Source organism: Ursus americanus, chromosome 25 (genome assembly GCF_024610735.1).
Source record: "Ursus americanus isolate L20-20 chromosome 25, mUrsAme1.1.p, whole genome shotgun sequence".
In the NCBI taxonomy this organism is placed as follows: domain Eukaryota; kingdom Metazoa; phylum Chordata; class Mammalia; order Carnivora; family Ursidae; genus Ursus; species Ursus americanus.
The window spans coordinates 42,553,338-42,563,977 of NC_142151.1; the positions used below are offsets into that span (position 1 = coordinate 42,553,338).

Sequence of the window (10,640 nt, forward strand, 5' to 3'; positions counted from 1 at the left end):
CTGACTCTTGGTTTTGGCTCAGGTCACGATCTCAGGGTTGTGGGACTGAGCCCCAGGTCGGGCTCCGTGCTCAGCGGGCAGTCTCCTTGGGATTTTCTCTCCCTGTCCCTCTGCTCCTCTTCCCACTCTCTCTCTCTTTCCAATGATAAATAAATACATCTTTTAGAAAAATAATGAAGAAGAAAAAAATACGCTACACACACCCTATGACCCTGCAATTCTACTCCCAGTTTTACATGCCAGAGAAACTTCTGCGTCTATGAGCCAGGAGGCACGTACGGGAAAGTTCCTAGCAGCACTGAGTAAAATGGCCAAAATTAGAAACAATCCCATGTCCACCCACAGAATGAACAAGTGTGAAATACCGGCAGCACAGAGAACTCTACGGCAGTGACAAAACACGAGCTACTTCTAGAAGCAGCTGCACGGGGCAACCGCTGAGGCCAGACAGCAGGCTGCAGCAAGATACGTACAGGACGAACCCACTTACACAAAATTCAAAACCTTGGAAAACAAAATATATTGTGTACGAACACAAAAATGAATGAGCGGTCAAGCTATAAAAAAAAAATGAAGGGGAAAAAAAACCCTGAAGGAATAGGAAAACCACAATTTCTGGAGAGGGAGGAAAATGTGTGGGAATAGAAGCCCACAGTGGACTTGGAAGTAGTTTTTCTCAAGTGGCTGCTGGTGGAACTGTTATTCTCTACTCCCTTACATGTATTTTATAAATATTCTTCTGTATCTACTCATATTTAATTAAAGAAAAAAACAAACCCTGAGGTTCTGTGACAACATCTTGCAGGCAGAAATGGGATTACGTGTTCACCAGCTTCCAGCCTTAGGCTCTCTAGTAGCATGGCTCGAAGGATGAGTGCAAAACTTTCTGCGGAGAACTCTAGAAGCATAAGACTTTTTTTTTTTTTTTTTTGGTTAAAGCTTTTATTTATTTATTTGTGAGAGAGAGCATGCGTGTGCTTATGCGTGTGAGTCAAGGGGGGGCGGCAGAGGGAGAGGGAGAAGCAGACTCCCCGCTGAGCAGGGAGCTGGATGCAGGACTGGATCCCAGGGAACCTGGGTTCATGACCTGAGCTGAAGGCAGACACTTACCCGACTGAGCCATCCAAGGCGCCCCTGAAAACATAAGGCTTATTGGTTAAATGCGAGATGTTGGTGGCAAGAGACCTGGGTACAAATCCCAGTTTTGCCCCTTCTAGTAACAATAGCGCCCACTTCCTAGGGTTGTTATAAGGGTTTAAGCTCAACGAAACAATTCACAGAAAAGTTTAGCAGTCTCTGTACATAGTAAGTTCTCAAAAAATGTTAGTGTCCATTCTTAGCATCGGTGTGTCCCTGGGACCAAGTAGTTCACCTCCCTAGGGCTCCATTTCCTCACTTAGAAAATGGGGGTAACTACTACCTAACACACAGGTTTGCAGTGAGGATGAAATCAGAGATAATGTCCGTAACGTACTCAGCAGAGTGCCGGGCACATACTAAGCCCTCAATAAATGCTATCAATTATTTCTATTATTATAATGAATTAATCCCTGCTCAGCTTCCCAGCAATTATCCTTGAGTACCTGGTCCTCGGCCAAAGCCACATTCATTACCTGTGGCATGTCTTCTTTAAACGTAATGCCAGTTGAGCTACTTAATGCTGTTACTGAAACATGCAAGCTCCTTCCTGCCCATGGAGAGAAGCCTGGTGTCTGGAGTCACCTGGATCTGGGGAACATGTGTCCATCGTGATCTCAAGAGGGAGCAGGGCTAGACAGGTGGTTTTCTTTTATAACAGCGGATTCAAGAGCATCGTCAAAACCCAAATAAAATGAAATCTCTTCGAGAAACTATTTTGTATCAGGAGTTGTCTAGGAGATAGGAGAGGAAATATGTTCATTTTGCCACATTGATTGAATACCTGCTACATGCCAGGGGCTCTGCCAGACACGGGTGTGTTAAGTGGGAGCTTATGTACCGAATTAAGAATATTCAGGCTACGACCTGCTGAACAAGGAGGCACAAGCTGCCCCCAACGGCATCGGCAGGTGGCTCCCCCAGCATCTGAGGTCCCACTTTGGGGAAGTGAAACACGTGGGGTCATTCTGACTGAAGGCGCAGTTTCAACACAACCAGCAAAGGAAGCAGAGGCACAAGATTTATTATTACTTACGGATCCCAGAAGCGAGGGGGCGTAATGAGCCGGGGGAAGGGAAGTCCTCGGCCAGGGGCCGCCGCAAGCAGGAGACGGAGATAGAGATAGACAGAGATAGACAGAGATAGACCTATACTCAAAGGCGATTGGGACGGAGGTCACTAACTTTTCTCAGGCCTAACTCTTAAGTTATTTTAAAAGGTGTCTTCCTAAAAGCAAAGCAGGAACTTTTGGCAGGTGTTCTAAACTCAAGTCCTTATCTAAACGTCCAGACTCTGGATGTGAGTAGGGTAAAAACAAAGCAGTCTTTCTGAAAAGTTGTTTTCCTCATCACAATGGGGGAGACAGAGATGAGCAAGTTCAGCCTTCAAGGAGCATACGTAGTCAATTGGAAAAGTCAGATTTTTTTATTGAATTGAAGTATAGTTGACTGGAAAGTCAGATTTTAAATGGAGATCGCCCAGTGAGACAGGCACCCTCGGGGCCCAGGAAGAGATGACGCAGGAAACTAAGTAAGTGGGGAAGGGTGGTGTCTGTGAAGAAGTCCCACAGTGGGAGGAGCTTGCCCTGAGCACTAACCCACACGTAGGAGCTGGCCAGGCAAGGTGAGCACATTACAGGCACAGGGAACAGCACAGACTAAGGCCTAGAGGTAGGAGATAGCACGGCCAAGCAGAGAACTGTCAGTAGTTCGGTACGGTGGGAGCAAGAAGACAGACAGGAATAGCTGAGGACGGGCCTGGACAGGTGGCTGCCACTGGGTCATCATGCCAAGGAGTTTGCCCTTGACCTGAGGTATGGGAGAACGAAAGCCTCGCCAGAGCCCAGCATTCCAGGAAAACAGTAATGACAGCTGGTGGAAGGTGTCTAGGAGATGGGTCTGATTGGCAGCTGGATGGCCAATGCGGGGGGTTTGGGGAGGGAGGGGGTCTGACCCAAGATAGCAGCGATGCGGATGAGGAGGGAGGACGTGGTGCAAGGAAAACTGCCTTGGGTGATGGGATGGGAGAACTCACCCTAGCTGAGACACAAAGGGACACGGAGCGATAGGGAGAATTCCTTTCCCCAAGGGATTTTAAAATCCAGGTGGAGAATGAGCACTGCTAGCCCGGGGTCCAGGTGGCACCCGTCCAGGGAGGAAACGGGAGCAGGGAAAAGAGCTTGCACGGAATACCTTTTTGCACTTTGAACCCTGACCACATTACCTATTCAAGAATTAATAAAATTAAAACTTAATAACAGCACAGACAGAAAGTGCTAAGTTGAGAGAGGTAGGTCTCTCTTTGGGCTTGAAGAAGGCTTCAAGCGGGGAGTCAGTGTAGAAGCAGATTTTTGCCCCAGCGGTTGAGCGATGCTGGGGCAGCACAAGCAGTTGAGCTACACACCGCCTCAATTTTGGAACTGCCCCAGCTAAGCACGAACAACAGGACCCGAAAAGTGGGGAGTGTTTGCCATGACCGTGTTGAACCATCCTGCAGGCTGCATCTTCCCTGATACTTTCTGTCTACCTTCCCACTCCAGCAAGAAAGAGGGAACACAGTTAGAAACAAAGACCTGATAACAGCTTGGTTACCAGCTGCTTCCAAGTGCTCGAGACTTACCTCCTCCAGGAAGGCCTCCCTGACTGATTCACTCAGAATCACCCAAGTCACTCCAATTCTCTTGTCCTGGCATTGCCTCGTGGTCCTTTGCAGTGGGGTTCACCTTTGCTCCTTTTATGTCCCCTGGATAAAGAGACCTAGGGTTAAATTGAGTTCTTCCCAGGCATCTGCTCTCTCAATCCAGCCTGCCTGTCTAAGCCTTGCTCTCTGGAGTCTGCAGTTCCTCAAGGTACTAACCACATCCTGAAATGAAATGAGACACCTGTGATTAGCCGTGGCGGTAAGGGACTAGGTCTCTGTTTGCTCAGCATGTGGGCAATAGGAAAGAGCCTGATAGAAGGGACACATAATCGGATGGAAGCCAGAGGACTTTGGGAGTAAGGATTCCTGGCCTCTGCGTGGGAGATTTCCAGAAGTGTGGTTAGCAAGGGTGGGGAGGCCGCCCTCCACCAGCCTGGTCAAGGAGTGGTCCCTATTGTATGTGGTACTTGGTCAAGTTCACAGGATCCTCCCTCCAGGGTCTTGTATAGCTCCCTCACCTTTGAGCTCCCACACCTGGCCTCCAGGACCACTGGCAAACATGTCCAGAGCCCTCACCCACTCATTCCCCTCCTGCTACTGCCGAGCATTCATTTCCAACTCTTTTTCCTCCAGCCACCCGTGGGATTGCCGCACATGGAGCCATCTTGGTTTCAGTACTGAGAGGATGCCAGAAAACCTCTTCTTCCAGGAAACTTTCCTAGATTGAACAAATGGTACCTGCCCCTCTGGCCTCACTAGCCAGAACACAAGGTTACTTTTTCTCACTGAGGTTTTACCCAGCCCCAGGGTCCATTAAACCACTGATTACAACCCACTGTAGGACTGTGGAATAAATTTAAAGTGTTGCAAATCAGCATGAAAATATCCTTTAAAGATCAGAATAGAGGGGCGCCTGGGTGGCTCAGTCGGTGGTTAAGCGTCTGCCTACAGCTCAGGTCATGATCTCAGGGTCCTGGGAAGAGCCTGTCATCAGGCTCCCTGCTCAGTGGGGAGCCTGCTTCTCCCTCTCCCTCTCCCTCTGCCCCTCCCCCAACTCTTCCACGTGCACTCTCTCTCTCTTTCTCAAATAAATAAATACATACATAAATAAAATCTTTTAGAAAAAAAGATCAGAATAGAATAGAAAAAAGAAATACCAAAGTGTATCACATGCAATATGGGTAAGTATTGTTTTGTTAAAATTTCATATCAGTTATTACATATACACGTAGAGCGTACCAAGTCTTAGCAGTTTTAAGCTTTAATAACTTCAGAAGTGTGAACACTACAGACTTAAGAACATCATTTGAAACTTTTACCAGAATTTTTTCTTGATTTTTATTAATTTTGAGTAACAAATTTTTATTTAATGCTTGTCTCCGCCCATTGGAGATGATAAACCACACATGCTGATACAAAATTAAAAGGCAAATTTTGTTGTTTAAAATTCATAAAACTCAATAGAGGTGAAAGATGCTTTTTTGTCGGTGTGTAGAATTCATACCTCCAGTGGGAGTAAAGTGTAAAAGTGCCCTGAGACTTTTGGGACAGCCCTCATATGTGAGTGGGCGCTAGGTCTTGCTGTAAAATGTCTGTCATATTTCGGCCCAGTCCCAGAAGTCTGAAAGCCAGCGATGCAGTGCAGTCTCTCCTTTTTATATCCTAGCCTCCTCCAAGAAGCCCCTTCGGATCTCCCAGCAGAATTCCTCTCTCCCCCCTCTCCCCCCTTCTGTCTGCGTGCTTCCACGCTGCCCTCCTCACTGCCCACCTCGGGTCAGAGGAGTCTGTTCTCTCTCACCCCTTCGTGGACGCCTGGCCAGAGAGGCAAGGTGTTTTCGCCTTTTCTGTCACTTGCAAAGTCTAGCACAAGTTTTTCAGGGAGTAGATACTCCATAAACCCTTGTTCAATGAGATGAAGCCCGAGGGGTTAAAATGACCTGTTCCAAGCTACAAGGGTAAGCGCTGAACTCGCTAGACATTCTGAATGCACTTAAAGCAGCGAGCACTTGAGGTCCGTGATATTCTGTTGTTCCAGCTCAGCGGGCCACTTTAACTGGGTCTGTCTGCGAGTCCAGCGCCTTCCTCTTCCAGGAGAGGCCAGAGGGGTTAGGTGGCTTCTCTAGCATCACACAGCTGTGGCTCCTAAGGGCAGATGCTAGTCTCCCACCTCCCAGGCCACTGCTCTGCTCCTGTCCTCTTACCTCCCTCTTGGAGGTCACCTGGGGCGGCAGTGGGGGGTGTCTGGGGACTGGGTGAGGCTCCTGGGAGCCTGGCTATTTTTCTGAGTCTCCCTGCCACCCACCGCTCCACTCTCACGGGGGCCCCGCCCCTACCTGGCACCTGCCTTCCCCCAGATCCTACCTACGACTACAAATGCTTTAACAATGACAAAATTGAAAGTCCCAGGCAAAGTGTCAGCTTTTGTGACAACCAGAGTCAGCCACCCCAGAACACGCCCTTGCTGGCCAGGTGGCCTTTTTGTAACAAAGTTTCTGTTTATCAGCTAAGCTGCTCACCTCCGGGAGACGTGGCAGCCAGGAAGTAAGCAGTCGACGGCACCGCGGGGATGTTTGCTCAAGTTACTCAGACTACAGCTCAATTACAGGTTCTTTGAAAAAGCGATGACTGTCACCTTTCTCACCGAGGGCACAGGTGTGTGGAGCTAGACATCATGCTGGGGAGGGGGCGGGTCAATTTCAAGCGACTGGTCGGGGGAGAGCACTGAGAGGCCCTTTGGGGCCAGATGATTCTTGTCACCAGCACTTCTCCATCAAACACAACACTCATTTCACTTCCTCTGTTCTCATGAGTAGCAAATTCTCTCCTGCAAACCCCTCCTCCCACCCTCTGACCCTTTTGATTACAGAATGCCAGGAGGTTTTCACTTTCCCCTTAATTACACCTTTAAAACAGTTCAGCTTTTCCTCAAGAGTCAAGCTGCAGGACTGTGGCGTATTTTCTCAGAAAGATGCACCGAAAGTTATTTCTGTAGCTAGTCTCTCAAGTCCCCCCTCCCCCCGGGGGTATCTAGGTTCATTTTATGTTTGCATAACATTTTAAGCCAAAGTTACCCAAACATGGATATTCCATTGAAAAACGCAACCCACATTTTGCTCACAACATATACCAAGAATAGTGCTTGGCATGTAGTCGGTGCTCAATAAATGTTTGTTAATTTATTCCAAGTCTGCAAAAGCCACTGAAAATCAAAATAATACATGATCAAACAAAGTTCAATAGCTCACAGGTTTTTCACTAGAGGACCTCGAAGGGAGGAGGCTCGAGACTGCTGGCTCCTCCCTGCCGGAGTGGGGGGGGAGGGGAGACCCCCAAATGGTATTTCTGAAGGCTTGGGCAGGGCCCCAGATTTGAGGAGGGGGTGGTGAAGGGGAGAGGGCAGAACTGTGGTTTTTCCTCCTCTCCTCACCCCACAGGTTGCTCCCGGGTGTAGGGCTGCTACCCAGGACCACCCACACTCAGCTTGCCACACCCTGAGTGCGGGGTCTACGCCCCGCCCCCTAAGTCGGCTGGCCTTCCCGACGTCCCCGTCGCTGCCAGTAGCACGGAAATCCTTGCCAACAGCCCCTGCCCCTGCCCCGCTCCCAGGCACCTACAATAGTTTTCAGTGCCTTCTCAATGTGAGGTTCACTCCACGCCCACTCCCAGGTCCCGCTGATTCATTCCCTGCCTCCTGGATCCCCCTCTTCCCCTCCCTCTCAAGACAGCATCCTTATCTCGCCACATCTGGAGGATCAGCAGGAGCTGCCCCCCCCTTCCACAGTCCGAACAGCTGTATTCTTATTCCCTTAGCGCCATTTGATCGTAGCAAGAACCGGGGCCTGGGCAGTCGGCTTCCTGTTGTGACTCACCCTCCCTGGATTACCTTTTCCTCCTCACAGCCTTTCCCTTATATTCTTGCTAAACGAGCTGTGTTCTTTTCTCTTTCGAAGTCTTCCTCAGGCTCCCCTCCTCCAAGAAGCCTTCTTAGACTAAGGGGCTTCGTCCTGCCCTCAGGATCCCTGTGTATTGTTTCTAAGTTTCACCGCCCACACTTCCCCCTTGTGGGACTTCCCCACTAGATTTTGTGAGAGACGGAGAACCTACAGGCCTGCACTCAGGTTACCTAGATTGTTTGCTTTCTCCTTCTCAGTCCTTAAATTTCCTCGTCCTCGATCTTCGGCCTCCAGAATGCTTTTCCCCGACCAGCCCAGCTAGCCTTCTCAGCCCCACGGCATCCCACAGCCCTGAGGGATTTGGCCATGCTCTCCGACTGCCTTGGTCTGTCTGTCCTTTGTTCTCTGTTTTAGGTAGAGCTGAGGGTGCGGATTGGGTTTCTCCCTTCCTTCAAGCCTACCTAGAGCTTAGGACCAGGTTGCACAGGGTACAGGAGAATAACCTGCCCCCATGGGGCTCTCAGGTGCCACAAAAGAGTCTTCTAACAGTCCTTTTTCCCCCAGACTGAACCCAACCTTGTTCACTGAGCGAGCCTTTTACACAGCACAATTACAGCATTGAGCTCAACACAGAGACAGGCACTGCCCTGCACTTGACCTCTTGCTTATTCAAACCCTCACTCTCATTCTCATTGAATGAGAATGGACATTTTGGGCTTTCCCAGAGTGGGACAGAGGGCTGTATGAAGAACCAAGTTCACCCAAGTCTTTGGCATGGCCATTCGCTGGGTCCCTCTGGTGCACAGACACCCTCTCTGATCCTCAGCTTGCCTTCCAGAGCTGGTGAGGTCTGCGTGAGCCCGAGGAGGCGGAGGGCAATACCACCACCGCTTTTGATATCACTACTCACCACAGCAAGTCACGTGACAGTTATCTTTTCCATTTTACACGGAAGGAAGCCGAAGCACAGGGAGGTTAAGTAACTTGATCAAGGTCACAAAGCAAGGAAGCAGCAGAGGCAGAATTTGCACTTGGTCCCAGGTCTCTCCAAAGCCCACTGTCCTAACCAGGACACCACGCTGCCTCTTATTTGGCTGTTGCTTGGAGCTTTGCCAAAGCACTTTCGTAGACACCTCCTCATCTGCTCCCCACCCAGGGAGTGTTTATGTGATTTGGCTAAGGGTAGACAGCTAAATTAGAGACGGAGCTAAGTCAGCTGCCTGGATCCACGATACCCAACTGCCTGGCTGCACTGGGAGGCCCCTGGTCTTAGGGTTAGCCGCCCCTCCTCTTCCTCACTTCTGTTCTAGGCAATGGCTACCTGGACTAAGCCTAGGGTCCTATGGCCTGTCCAGGACAACTGAACTTGGGCTGAGAGGTTTCTGATCTCAGAGGGCATCCAACATGCATCAGCACCTCCCCTTTCCAGGCATGAGTTCTTCCACGCTGCTGTGGGTGGGTATGAGCTGTCCTGCCAACTGTGGGCAGTGATTACCAAGGACTAGGCCATCTCGGGCAGCCTGGGATCCTTCGGAGTTCTACTGGCTCCAGACGCCCTCTTCTCTTTGACAGTCCTGTCCTTTCTGTCCTGATGGCCCTGAAAGCAGTTTTCTCTTGTTACCTCTGTGTGCCTACATGAATGGGGCTGAGGGACAGGAGCTAGGGAAGTATCTGCAGTGATACTGGCTTCTGCACGATAATGTGAACCAAAGTATTTTTCAAACCCCTCACCTTACCTTGTCCGTGAATTTGCCTGTCTCATCCTTTTTACCCTTCCTCTAATGGGTAGGGATGGGGCTCGTATGTTGGAGAGGTGAACAGGGCCTGTGTGGTGCATACACATCTCTGGTAAAATGAGCAGAAGCCCACACATCTCTTTGGTGGTCTAGAGTTGCTAACCTCACCTTACAGTGCCTGTAAACTGCATTTGTGGGTCTGGACGGGCAGCGTTAAAACCCTTCCTGACACTGTTGCAATGGGGCGTTCGCCAATAGAGGGGGTCTGTGTTAAGCTTTGCTGACAAACTGAGCCCCCCTTCCCCCCTACACACAGGAGAGCCCTGTCCTACCCTCTGCAGAAGTCAGGGTCTGAGATGACTAGCTCCCTGGGCAAGTAACAAACGGTTTCTCCTTTCAGTTCGCCTGGGGCTTGTCGGAACAAGTGACGGGGAAATCGGGAAGTTGGTGACAGTCATAGTCATGAACGCCCATGAGACTCCCTTCCCACAATACCACACAGCTCCCACTCCCAAAAGGCCCAAGACACCAGAGAGAGGACATCTGAGACCCCACCTATATTCAGGAGCAACGTGGCACTGGCAGGAGGATAGCTCTCTGAAAGGGTTCCTGCACCCAGAGCACATGGGGTGGCCCAATCTGGGAAGAAGGGGAACAGAAGGGATGCGAGGGCATGGGCGGGTAAAGGGAAAAGGCTGTAGAACCCTGGAGGGACTGCTACGGCCTGTCCCTCTGCCACCCACCCCTCCAAGTCCCAGAGGTCTGCACTTTTCATTCATCTTCCAAAGGTGGAGGGGGGTGGGGGGGTTCTACCGAGGGAGGAGCTAGAGGCCACCAAGACAGATTAGGACCAGTCTGGCCCAACCCCTTCATTTCACTGGGTGGCGGGGGGGGGGGTGAGGAGGAAGTAGAAGAGGAGGTCAGTGGAGGAGGAAGGTGGGGAGCAAGGACCTGGCAGAAGCGAGCTCGACTGGGAGGGAAGTCCCGAGAAGCGAGAGAGCTCTGCGCTCTAGGCCCGGGGGGTCGGTCGCGGGGGCCTGCGAGGGTCGCCGGCTGCTTCTGCCGCTTACCTGTCGCGCCGAGGCAGAGCCGCGGCCGCTGCGCGGTGCGGCTCGCGGGTTTCCCGACGGGACGTCCTGGAGGGCGGGGCCGGGGCGGGCCCTGCACGGCGGCTGGGACGCGCCCTTCGCGCCCCTCCCGGGCTAGGTGCCGGCTGCCGCCCGGCTCACCCTAG

The 10,640-nt window shown here is 51.0% G+C and overlaps 1 protein-coding gene across 4 annotated transcripts in view; it reads right to left on the reverse strand.

Annotated features, from left to right (window-relative positions):
* The window catches only part of GALNT6 (polypeptide N-acetylgalactosaminyltransferase 6), a 34,732-nt gene extending 24,162 nt beyond the window's left edge, over positions 1 to 10,570 (reverse strand). The window contains exons 1-2 of one of the 4 annotated variants that reach the window (XM_045801024.2): positions 10,477 to 10,570; positions 3,757 to 3,879 (exon numbers count right to left, since the gene is read on the reverse strand). The gene's annotated coding sequence lies outside the window, so the exon portion shown is untranslated. Of the gene's footprint in view, positions 1 to 2,173; positions 3,730 to 3,756; positions 3,880 to 7,660; positions 7,794 to 8,580; positions 8,721 to 10,476 lie in introns of those variants that run through there. The other 3 variants (XM_045801025.2, XM_087855845.1, XM_045801026.2) reach the window with 3 other exon arrangements.
* Positions 10,571 to 10,640: the final 70 nt, after the last annotated feature.